This window comes from Lithobates pipiens, unplaced genomic scaffold, assembly GCF_037356315.1.
Source record: "Lithobates pipiens isolate NorthernLeopardFrog02 unplaced genomic scaffold, aLitPip1_a1.2 Scaffold_18, whole genome shotgun sequence".
NCBI lineage: Eukaryota > Metazoa > Chordata > Amphibia > Anura > Ranidae > Lithobates > Lithobates pipiens.
This window is the reverse complement of record NW_027507758.1, coordinates 89,074,621-89,087,738: the sequence shown is the minus strand read 5'-3', so window position 1 is coordinate 89,087,738 and position 13,118 is coordinate 89,074,621. Positions and strand designations below refer to the sequence as shown.

The 13,118-nt window shown below is 43.6% G+C and overlaps 1 pseudogene; it reads right to left on the bottom strand.

Moving 5' to 3' along the window:
* Window positions 1-6,447: 6,447 nt before the first annotated feature.
* LOC143986683 (SCAN domain-containing protein 3 pseudogene) lies at window positions 6,448-7,668 on the bottom strand (annotated as a pseudogene).
* Between the last annotated feature and the right edge of the window lie 5,450 nt (window positions 7,669-13,118).

The following is a 13,118-nucleotide window of genomic DNA, read 5'->3' as shown; positions in this document are numbered from 1 at the left end:
GTTCCACAATGTTTGGTGCGGTCAAAGTCTCTGGCTGCAGCCACTTCCTGCTCAGGTGAATGAGATCATACATTTGAGACCTGGGGGGTTTTCCAACCTGAAAAGTCCAATTATGCACACGCTGAGCCCGGACGGCCAGGGTGACACCCAGCCGTGCCAATATTTCTGTTTTTAGCACCACATAGTCTTTTGCTTGGTCAGGCTCTAGGTCATAATAAGCTTTCTGCGATTCCCCAGTTAACAGAGGGGCCACCAGTCCAGCCCATTGCTCCTTAGGCCAATTTTCCCTTTCAGCAGTCCTTTCAAATGTGGTCAAAAACACCTCCGGATCATCCTCTCCAGTCATTTTTGTCAATAAACGGCTCACACCAAAGGATGCGGTATTATTGTAACCACTTGCTTCACTGGTCTGCGGACGTTGCTGTATTAATGTCTCTATTTTCTGTTGAAAATTCTGCTCTTGCTTCTGCAACAGGTCTATGAAGCAGGCTTCAGATTGCTGCTGGGCTTGTTGCTGAGCTTCCAGACTCTGCAGGTGAGCTTTCTGCTGAGCTGCAAGGCTCTTTTGTAAAGCCGCATTTGTTTGCTGCTGATTTGCATTTGCTAGAGCCAGCTGTCTCAGTATCTCCTCCATGCTGGCCTTTAAAAAAATTGAAAAAAAACTGCCAAAATTCTCCACCAACTGTGAGGGGTTAGCTCGGCAGCGGGTGTGTGTGACCCCCTGGATGGGTTCACAACACAAAATCAGGCACAGCAGACAGCGTTGTAGGTGCAAAAAACAAAAGATGCGGTTTATTTATGCTACATGCAGTGATACATATAACAGCCAAACAAAAATAAAACATGAAAATAAATCCTGGTCAGCTTGACCTCTAACTACACACTTAGATTCTCTGTCAAACAACTGAGTGCAGCCTTGTGCTGCACCAGTCCCTGTCTCTGTTGTAGAGGTTTGCCACACAGGCGTTAACTCACCGCACAGAACAGATATCACACTCCCCAGTCTATACAACACAAAACTGGTTCCAGGATGGAGCATCTCCCTAAGCATGCTGGGGTTTTTTGTAGAGGTCTTAATGAGCCCACTTACTTCAGCTGGGCTCATTAACTCTTCCCCTCTAATTGTAAAGGTCTGCATAAAGCCTGAATCTAGGGCACACATATTTCCCATCCTGGATACAACCAGGTGACTTTACCTGCGTGCTGCCACAATGGGAACTGACTTTGTCTTTTATATTTGCCCAATGTTTGGATTTAAAGAAGTACAGGACCTTTCCAAGTTGAGTGAACCAGAACAGTATACGGAGCTAATAAAGAGCTAGATACAACTCAAAGCAGAAGACGACAGTAAATGCCATTTCAGATAAAGTCATTTCTTGATAATCTGCTGAGAAAAGGCACTGCGCCATTGGGAAAGAGAGAAAGTTAGGGAGAGTATGTAGCCTGGAGCTTGCGTACAATGATATAACACATCCCAGATGACTTTCTTGTGGTGTGAAAATAACAGCTTTGGCTCTCACATGCACTGCAGTGTGCTGAAGAAAACCCCTGGGTCTCCTTTCTGCTGCTTCCAGGCACAGCAGCTGCATCTCACTAAGAGAAAATGTTTGTATCAGCAAGATGTCAGTATAATCATTTCCCTTCCTCTGATGCTGGGACAACCTGCACTGCAGAAAGCAAAGCAAAAACAGCTGAAGAAAGAAATGAAAGGAATTAACAATAAATCAATGCTGGGATAGAGAACAACCACTGAATATAGATGTTATTTAAATTGTGTAATCATCCAAGCTGTAACTACGTCTATTAGTAAAATATAACAAAACTATCTGCTTACTAGGAAGCTGCAACATGACAGTTGGGGCTTGTTACACTAGTGTTTATAGGCAGGTTGTATGTTTTTGTTTTATCATGTGTTGCATACGTTGGTTATCATGGTACTACTGTTGCTTTAATTTCTCTGGCTTATGCTGTAGGGATTGGGTCATGTATAACATACTTCCCCTGCAGATGCGTTACATTCTCTCTCTTATAAGGGTTAACTGGGAAAGAGTAAGAAAGGGGGGAGGAGACTATGGAAGAGAGCAGGAGAGGAGGGGGCGAGTTTATTTAAAGGGGGTGGGGTTTTCCCCGGGCAGCAGAGTGAGGAAGTGCCAGAGAGGAAAGTTTTCCCACCCAACCTCCCTGTGTGTGTTTTGTCTGGTGGCTAATGCTTCTTTTTCAGGTTTCGGACACGTCATAGCAGCGGTTGCGGTGGTGGTGGTCTTGTATGGTGGTAACTGACCCATGAGATGATGTGTGGGGGACTCATTAGGGCTATGGGCTCCCTTGGTGTACAGCAAATACGGGTTAGCTGAGGATGGTAAGGTGGACACTGCGGGTAATGAGTTGTCTCCGGGCTGATGTTATCACGGCCGGAGGCCTAGTATGGGAACCGGCTCGCAGTGTAGAAGTGGAACAGTTTATCTGGGGAAGTGCCATACAAGACCACCGGGTTGAAGATGATAATCTGAGATGTTCTCATGGTTAAAGTTTTGATACATGTTTTTATATATTTGTAAATAAAGGCTGCTTTGGTTAGTTATACCCCAGGTAAAGTGTGGTCTCGTTACTTTAGTTAAGATGAAGGGGAAGACGTTTGGGGGGTATGGTAAATGGCAGCAGCCGTTGTGTAAGGAGGGTACCTCTTATCTACACTGGTTAAGGGATATACAATGTAATACTGACATATAATCACACACATAGGTTGGACTTGATGGACTTGTGTCTTTTTTCAACCTCACCTACTATGTAACTATGTAAAAGAAGCAGGCAATGTTGAGGACCATAGAAACAGTGGTGGACCAAGGAAACTTAATGCAGCAGATGAAAGACACATCATGCTTACTTCCCTTCATTATTGTAAGATTTCCAGCAGTGTCATCAGCACAGAACTGGTAGAAACCAGTGGGACCCAGGTACACTCATCTACTGTCCAGAGAAATCTGGCCAGACGTGGTCTTCATGGAAAAATTGCGGCCAAAAAGCCATACCTCTGACCTAGAAACAAGGCTAAGTGACTCTAAAAACATAGGAACTGGGGTGCAGAAAAATGGCAGCATGAACTCTGGACTGATGAGTCAAAATTTGAAATATTTGGCTGTATCAGGAGGCAGTTTGTTCACCAAAGGCCTGGAAAGCGGTACAATAATGAGTGTCTGCAGCCAACAGTGAAGAATGGTGAAGGTTCTTTGCAAGTTTGTGGCTGCATTTCTGCAAACGGAGTTGCAGATTTGGCCAGGATCAATAGTATCCTCAATGCTGAGAAATACAGACAGATACTGAACCATCATGCCATATTATTAGGCAGTGTGATTGGCACCAAATTTATTCTGCAGCAGGACAACATCCCCAAATGTACAGCCAATGTCATTAAGAAATATCTTTAGTGCACAGAAGGAGTCCTGTGAGTGATAGTTTGGCCCCCACAGAGCCCTGATCTCAACAACATTGAGTCTGTCTGGGATTACATGAAGAGACAGGAGGATTTGAGGTAGTCTGCATCCACTGAAGATTTGTGATTAGTTCTCCAGGATGTTTGGAACAACCTACATGCCGAGTTCCTTCCAACTGTTTGCAAGTCTACCTTGAAGAATTGATGCAAGTTTGAAGGGTCACTCACTTTGGATTTTGTAATTTCATGAAAAAAAAGCATGCATATTTTGGGCAAGAGTTCATACCTGAAGAAAATGTTGCACAGTACTGTATATATATATATATATATATATATATATATATATATATATACACAGTGCCTTGAAAAATTATTCATACCCCTTGAAATTTTCCATATTTTGTCATGTTACAACCAAAAACATAAATGTATTTTATTGAGATTTGGGATTTTATGTGATAGACCAACATAAAGTGACACATAATTGTGAAGTGGAAGGAAAATGATAAAATATATATATCATAATAAAAAATATGTGAAAAGTGTGGCGTGCATTTGTATTCAGTACCCCCCCCCCCCCCCCTCTGAGTCAATACTTTGTAGAACCACCTTTCGCTGCAATTACAGCTGTAAGTCTTTTTTGGGGATGTCTCTACCAGCTTTGCACATCTAGAGTGACATTTTTACCCATGCTTCTTTGCAAAATAGCTCAAGCTCTGTAAGATTGGATGGAGAGCGTCTGTGAACAGCAATTTTTAAGTCTTGCCACAGATTCTCAATTGGATTTAGGTCTGGACTTTGACTGGGCCATTCTAACACATGACTATGCTTTGATCTAAAACATTCCATTGTAGCTCTGACTGTATTTTTAAGGTTGTTGTCCTGCTGGAAGGTAAGCCTTTGCCCCAGTCTCAAGTCTTTTGCAGACTCTAACAGAGCCTGATGGCCCTATATTTCTTACTTCTTATCAACTCTGACCAGCTTCCCTGTCCTGCTGAAGAAGAGCATCCCCACAAAATGATGCTGCCACTACCACATTTCACAATGGGGATGGTGTATTCAGGGTGATGTGCAGTGTTAGTTTTCTGCCACACATAGCATTTTGCTTTTAGGCCAAAAAAATAAAAATTTTAGTATTATGTGACCAGAGCACCCTCTTCCACATGTTTGCTGTGTCCCCCACATGGCTTCTCGCAAACTGCAAACAGGAATTCTTATGGCTTTCTTTCAACAAAGGCTTTCTTCTCGCCACTCTTCCATAAAGGCCACATTTCTGGAGTGGATGACTATAGTCCTGTGGACATATTCTACCACCTGACCTGTGGATCTCTGCAGCTCCTCCCAAGTTACCTTGGGCCTCTTGGCTGCTTCTCTGATGAATGCTCTCCTTGCACGGCTTGTCAGTTTTGGTGGATGACCATGTCTTCGTAGGGTTGCAGTTGTGTCATGCTCTTTCCATTTTCGGATGATGGATTGAACAGTGCTCCATGAGATGTTCAACATTTGGGATATTTTTGTATAACCTAACCCTGCTTTAAACTTCTCCACAACTTTATCCCTGACCTGTCCGGTGTGTTCCTTGGCCTTCATGATGCTGTGTGTTTACCAAGGTTCTCTAATAAACCTCTTAGTGCTTCACAGAGCAGCTGTATTTATACTGAGATTAAATGACACACAGGTAGACTCTATTTATCAATTAGGTGACTTGTGAAAGCAATTGTTTCCACTAGATTCCAGTTAGGTGTATCAGAGTAAAGGTGGCTGAATACAAATGCACGTCACACTTTTCAGATATTTATTTGTAAACAATTTTGAAAAACATTTATCATTTTCCTTTCACTTCACAATTATTTGCCACTTTCGTTGGTCTATCACATACAATCCAATAAAATACATTTAATTTTTTGGTTGTAACATGACAGAATGGAAAATTTCATATATATATATATTTATATATATAGACACACACACACACACACACACCAGAGAGATTGTATGGAAGGTTGTCTAGTATGGAAGAGATCCAGTATGACAGGTAGCCTTTTTCTGTCCAATGGGCTCCTGCCTCCTTCCAGAGTGATGGATAAGCTTTTAAGACCTCATTGCTGATATGCAGCAGCCTATCTGGATATTTTCATTCACAACCCTGACTGGGAGATGCATCTGTCTTAAGTGCAAGCAGTAGTGGGATCAGGAAAACAGGGCTCATGGCAAATCCCAAAGTGCTCCATTTAGACAAAGCAAAATACTTGGGTTGCGTCATTGGCTGGGTGTGATTAAGCATGGAATCACTAAACTTGAGGCTATTCTAAACTGGTCCCAACCTATGAATGAAATCAAGTCAAAACATTCCTATGGATTATGGGCTATTACAGACACTTCATGGGCAGTTTTGCTTCCATTGCAGCCACACTGACAGAGTACATCAAACGTAAAAGGTCAGTTATCATCAAATGGAACCCTGATGCAGAAAAAGTACTCCAGACTTTGAAGGAAGCTCTTTATGTTCAACTAGTGTTCATGACTAGAGATGGCCTTGCGGTTCGCCCCGGCGGTCGGTTCGCAGCGAACTTTGCTCATTTGGGATTCGCCAAACTGGCGGACTTCTGTCGCTGTTCGCGGCGGCCATATTCGTTTACATTGTGAAGAACTTTGACCCATGACACATCCATCATGGGGTACAGCAGTGGTCCCCAACCTTTTTGGCACCAAGGACCGGTTTTGTGGAAGAATATTTTTCCAAGGCCCGGTGGGGGGGGGAGGAATCGCGATGTGGTGCGTTATCGGTTCAATCATCCTGATACCATAATATCGGGACGATTGAAGTGCATTATTTATATTATTACAATATAATACAATGATTATATAGTTCAACTCACTGTAATGTAGAATCAGTGGGAGCCCCAAGCTTGTTTCCCTGCAACTAAACAGTGTTATGGTGTCAGGGTGACTGAAGCACGTTATTTCTATTACATTGGAATATAAAATGAAATAGTTCTACTCACCATAATGCAGAATCAGTGGGATCCCTGAGCTTGTTTTACTGCAACTAGGCGGTCCCATCTTGGGGTGATAGGAGACAGTGACACTCGAAGTGTGTTGCTTATGTCCAATCTGCTCCGTAATCTTGTTTTGGTTGCTGTCACTGCAGAAAATCCAGCTTCACAAAGATAGGATGTTGGAAATGGCAGCAAGCTTTTCAGTGCTTTTGTGGCAATTGCAGGATATTCTGCCTTGACTTTAATCCAGAACGTATGGAGGTTTGAAGTCGTCTCAAACATACTTTTAAGGCCACCATCATTTGCGATCTCAAGCAGTTGATCCTCTTCTAGCACGGACAGAGTGGATTCACCTGGCTTATTCACAAATGGGTCACGGATCCATTCCTTCCCAATTCGGGGGTCTTTTGAGGATGGGAAATAATGTTCAAATTCTTTTGAAAGCTGATAGAGGTGATCATGCACCAGCTGTGTGAAAGAAGGTTCTGGCTCAGTCTCTTTCAAAAGCTCTGATAAGGTTGGAAACATGTCAAAAATACCATTGTTGACTCGTCGCCCCCATAATTCCAGTTTGGCTTTGAATGCAGCCACTTTATCAGCAGACTTAAACACAGTTCTCATTCTCCCCTGAAGTGACAGATTGAGTTCGTTGAGCAGGTTAAATATGTCACACAAGTAAGCAAGTTTTGTGACCCATTCTGTGACACTGAAATGTGCTGCAAGTGGTGACTGTTTTTCAGAAAGAAATCTCTGGAGCGGCTCTCGTAACTCAAACACTCTGCTCAGTGATCTACCTTTAGAAAGCCATCTCACTTCTGTGTATAAGAGAAGACGTGTGTGCTCTGCATCCATCTCCTCACAGAGCTGTTCGAACAGACGTGAGTTAAGGGCATGTACTTTAATGTGGTTGATTATTTTAATCACAGCCTGCAAAACGTTGTTCAGTTCAGGTGACATTTTTCGGCTAGCCAGCATTTCTCTATGGAGGACACAGTGCGTAGACTCACATTCGGAAGCAACCTCCTTGACCCGAGTGGTAAAACCAGAAAGCCGCCCAGTCATGGCAGCAGCTCCATCCGTGCATACACCAACACAAAACGACCAATTCAGTTTTCCTGACATATACTCATTTAAAGAATTGAACAATTCTGCAGCTGTGGTGTTGGTCGGCAAGAAGAGTGCACATAGCATATCCTCATGGACATCCTCCTGGAAAACATATCGAACAAAAACAAGCATTGTTGCCTTGTTGTCAACATCAGTAGACTCATCGACTTGTATGGCATACCATGGTGACTCCTTAATTCTCTCTATCAATTGCGTTTCAATATCCTCTGCAATTTCATTTATTCGTCTAGCTACAGTGCTAGCCGAAAGAGGAACATGCGCCACCTTTTCAACCGCAGCCTCTCCTAAAATTTCACGGCAAATGTCCTTTGCAGCAGGCAGGATCAACTGTTCTCCGATTGTAAATGGTTTCTTAGATTTAGCAATACGGTTAGCCACTAAGAATGAGGCTCTCAATGCAGACGCATTTATCGAAGAGGTGGTCTTCAATAATTGCTTCTGTCCTTCGTGTTTTTTCTTTTGAAAAACTCAACCGGCTTGTCTTTTAATGAAGGGTGTTTGGTCTCCATATGGCGAAGCAGTTTTGAAGGTTTCATGGCTTCATTGGATAGCCGCTCACCACATATTATACAAAGCGGGTTTGGAGAATGTGAATCACCTGATGCAATGAACCCATAATTTAAATAGGACTCTTGGTATTTTCTTTTAAATGCAGCTTTCTTTTTGTTTGCAGTCTTAGAACAGTCTTCTGTTGTCTCATCATTGGGTCTTTGCCCCTTTTCAAAAAAGCTCTTCAGTGACATTTGTTTTTTACTCATTTTGGCTAGTTGGCAAAGCCTGCCACCAGATGGGAATTGCACTGCTGCGGCCTGTCTTCAGATGGGAATTGCCACTGCTGCGGCCTGTCTTCAGATGGGAATTGCCACTGCTGCGGCCTGTCTTCAGATGGGAATTGCCACTGCTGCGGCCTGTCTTCAGATGGGAATTGTCACTGCTGCGGCCTGTCTTCAGATGGGAATTGCCACTGCTGCGGCCTGTCACTGCTGCAGCCTGTCTTCAGATGGGAATTGCACTGCTGCGGCCTGTCTTCAGATGGGAATTGCCACTGCTGCGGCCTGTCTTCAGATGGGAATTGCCACTGCTGCGGCCTGTCTTCAGATGGGAATTGCCACTGCTGCGGCCTGTCTTCAGATGGGAATTGCCACTGCTGCGGCCTGTCTTCAGATGGGAATTGCCACTGCTGTGGCCTGTCACTGCTGCAGCCTGTCTTCAGATGGGAATTGCCACTGCTGCGCCCTGTCACCAGATGTGGATTGCCACTGCTGTGACCTGTCACCAGATGTGGATTGCCACTGCTGTGACCTGTCACCAGATGTGGATTGCCACTGCTGTGACCTGTCACCAGATGTGGATTGCCACTGCTGTGACCTGTCACCAGATGTGGATTGCCACTGCTGTGACCTGTCACCAGATGTGGATTGCCACTGCTGCGACCTGTCACCAGATGTGGATTGCCACTTTTCTGCCCCCAGATGTGGATTGTCAATGTCAGCTGCCAGCAGATGTGGATTGTCACTGTCACCTGCCACCAAAGCGTAACAGATTGTCACTAATTGGTTTTATTATAACAGTCCCACTATAAAAGTATTATAACGGTCCCAGTATAAAAAGTATTATTAAAAGTATAAAAGTCCCAGTATAAAAGTATTAAAAGGATTATTAAAAGTCCCAGTATAAAAATAGTATTAAACGTCCCAGTATAGAAATAATATTAAATGTCCCAGTATAGAAATAATATTAGATGTCCTATGATAGAAATAATATTAAATGTCCCAGTATAGAAATAATATTAGATGTCCCAATATAGAAATAATATTAGATGTCCCAGTATAGAAATAATATTAGATGTCCCATGATAGAAATAATATTAAATGTCCCATGATAGAAATAATATTAAATGTCCCAGTATAGAAATAATATTAGATGTCCCGTGATAGAAATAATATTAGATGTCCCATTGCAGAAATAATATTTAATGTCCCGTGATAGAAATAATATTAGATGTCCCGTGATAGAAATAATATTAGATGTCCCATTGCAGAAATAATATTAGATGTCCCATTGCAGAAATAATATTTGATGTCCCATTGCAGAAATAATATTAGATGTCCCATTGCAGAAATATTATTAGATGTCCCATTGCAGAAATAATATTAGATGTCCCATTGCAGAAATAATATTAGATGTCCCATTGCAGAAATAATATTTGATGTCCCATTGCAGAAATAATATTTAATGTCCCGTGATAGAAATAATATTAGATGTCCCGTGATAGAAATAATATTAGATGTCCCATTGCAGAAATAATTTTAGATGTCCCATTGCAGAAATAATATTTAATGTCCCATTGCAGAAATAATATTTAATGTCCCGTGATAGAAATAATATTAGATGTCCCATGATAGAAATAATATTTGATGTCCCATTGCAGAAATAATATTAGATGTCCCATTGCAGAAATAATATTAGATGTCCCATTGCAGAAATAATATTTGATGTCCCATTGCAGAAATAATATTTAATGTCCCGTGATAGAAATAATATTAGATGTCCCGTGATAGAAATAATATTAGATGTCCCATTGCAGAAATAATATTAGATGTCCCATTGCAGAAATAATTTTAGATGTCCAATTGCAGAAATAATATTTAATGTCCCATTGCAGAAATAATATTTAATGTCCCGTGATAGAAATAATATTAGATGTCCCGTGATAGAAATAATATTAGATGTCCCATTGCAGAAATAATATTTGATGTCCCATTCCAGAAATAATATTTAATGTCCCATTGCAGAAATAATATTAATTTCCCAATTAATTAAATTAAATTAATTAAATTAAATTAATATTAATTATAATAAAATATTAGGAGTGCAGAGTGCACTGTACTTACAGTTCCAGCATGGGAGTGAGGGGAGGAGCCGTTGGAGACTGCGGGAAAGTAAGTTCAGTGAGGGTGGGCGGGGAGAGATGAGGTCACTCTCTCTCTCTCTCTCTCATTAGCCGCCGCTTCTGTGTAGCCAGCTTATGGTAGGGCGGGACAGCGGCGCGCCTGTGCGTAGCGCAGAGGGATGAGGTCATCTCTCTGCTTGTTCGGCCGGCCGCACCGCTGACAGTTTTCTCCGTCAGCGGTGAAGCTGAAGCCTTAGCCGGCCGCGGCCCGGGGGTTGATAATCTCGGACCTGACAGTGTCCTTGGAGCTGCGGCCCACCTAGAGAGGCGGTACGGCCCGGCTTTGGGCCGCGGCCCGGGGGTTGATGACCCCTGGGGTACAGGACAGCCAATTGAGCCATTTCAGCACATGGACATACCCCCTACTTTATAAATAGACCTGATCTGGTGGCTATTTTACATTCTGTCTTTTGTCACTGTAGGGAAAGGATGCTGTGTGGAGCAGGGACAGTCAGTCTAATTACTAGCTAGCTAATTAGCTATTACTATTAGGTCCACAAAAGTCCTTTTAAAGACTGGTATAGGTGTACAGTATATAGGGTTGTACACGTATAATATACTTTCTTTCAAATATAGAAAGCATATTATGCTTCACTGCTGTGCTGCTGAGTGCTGACCGATTATGCAGCTGTCTTTTATCAGTGTAGGGACTGAGGGACAGTTTGTTGTTTGGAGCAGGGACAGTCTGCAATTCACTAGCTACTAGGTCCACAAAGGTCCTTTTAAGCACTGGTATAGGTGTACAGTATATAGGGTTGTACACGTATAATATACTTTCTTTCAAATATAGAAAGCATATTATACTTCACTGCTGTGCTGCTGAGTGCTGACAGATTCTGCAGCTGTCTTTGATCAGTGTAGGGACTGAGGGACAGTTTGGTGTTTGGAGCAGGGACAGTCTGCAAATCACTAGCTACTAGGTCCACAAAGGACTGGTATAGATGTACAGTATATAGGGTTGTAATACATGTATAATATACTTTCTTTCAAATATAGAAAGCATATTATAGTGCACCGCACTGCTGTGCTTCTGACCGATTCTGCAGCTGTCGTTTCTCAGTGTAGGGAGGGACAGTTTGGTGTTTGGAGCAAGGACAATCTACAAATCACTAGCTACTAGCTAGCTACTACTAGGTCCACAAAGGTTCTTTAAGGACTGGTATAGGTGTACAGTATATAGGGTTGTAATACATGTATAACTTTCTTTCAAATATAGAAAGCATATTATAGTGCACTGCACTGCTGTGCTGCTGACCGATTCTGCAGCTGTCATTTCTAAGTGTAGGGAGGGACAGTTTGGTGTTTGGAGCAGGGACAGTCTGCAATTCACTAGCTACTAGCTAGCTACTTTTAGGTCCACAAAGGTCCTTTTAAGGACTGGTATAGGTGTACTATTTGGTGTGCAGTATATAGGGGTGTAATACACGTATAAAATACTTGCAAATATAGAAAGCATAGTATAGTGCATTTCCATTGTGCAGCATTGTGACTACTGAGCGGTTCTGCAGCGATACTACAAAGAGTGACAAACGCAATTAGAAAAAAGTATACAGTAGGTGACCACGGTATTGTGTCAATCTCGCCGCTTCTAGCGGTGAGATTGACACCCTTCGAGCTCTGTCACGGGAGCCAGCGAAAGGAAAAGTGTTTATTTTCCTTTCCCGATAAGCGACAAGCATCGCTGGCCGGGTTGACACTGGCGCGGGGATCCGAATTGGATTCCCGCCAATACCAGGCACTGTGTGGTATGAATCCTAAGGGAGAACTCCACGCCAAATGTAAAAAAAACGGCATGGGTTCCGCCTTGGGAGGCATACCAGGCCCTTAGGTCCAGCAGGGATTTTAAGGGGAATCCCCTTCGCCCAAAAAAACGGCGTGGAGTCCCCCCCAAAATCCATACCAGACCCCTATCCGAGCACGCAGCCCGGCCGGTCAGGAAAGGGGGTGGGGACGAGTGAGCGCCCCCCCTCCTGAGCCGTACCAGGCCGCGTGCCCTCAACATGGGGGGTGCCTTGGGGAAGGGGGGCCGTGCGGCCCCCCCACCCCAAAGCACCTTGTCCCCATGTTGATGAGGAGAAGGGCCTCTTCCCAACAACCCTGGCCGTTGGTTGTCGGGGTCTGCGGGCGGGGGGCTTATCAGAATCCGGGAGCCCCCTTTAATAAGGGGGCCCCCGGATACCGGCCCCCCACCCTATGTGAATGAGTATGGGGTACAATGTACCCCTACCCATTCACCTGTGAAAAAAATGTACAAAAAAACACACACACAAGGGTTAAAATAGTTTATTGCACAGCTCCGGGGGTCTTCCGTCTTTGGGGGTCTTCTCGCCGGACTCCTCCGCTATCTTCTGCTAGCTCTTTTGCTAGCGGAGGAGCCCGGCATTCTTCTTCGCCGCCGCCGCCCTCTTCTTCCGACTTCGGGAGTCTTGTCCCCCTCTTCAGTTCTTCTTGCCAGGCCACCGTTTATTCTTCCAGCTCTTTTACTAGCAGTGGCCCGGTCTTCTGTCGCCGCCGCCTTCCGTTCTTCTTCTTCTTCTTCTGGAGATGTTGACTCGACGCTCTCTCTGGCCGCAATGCCAGGGACGCGCTGCGTGGCGACTTATAGAGG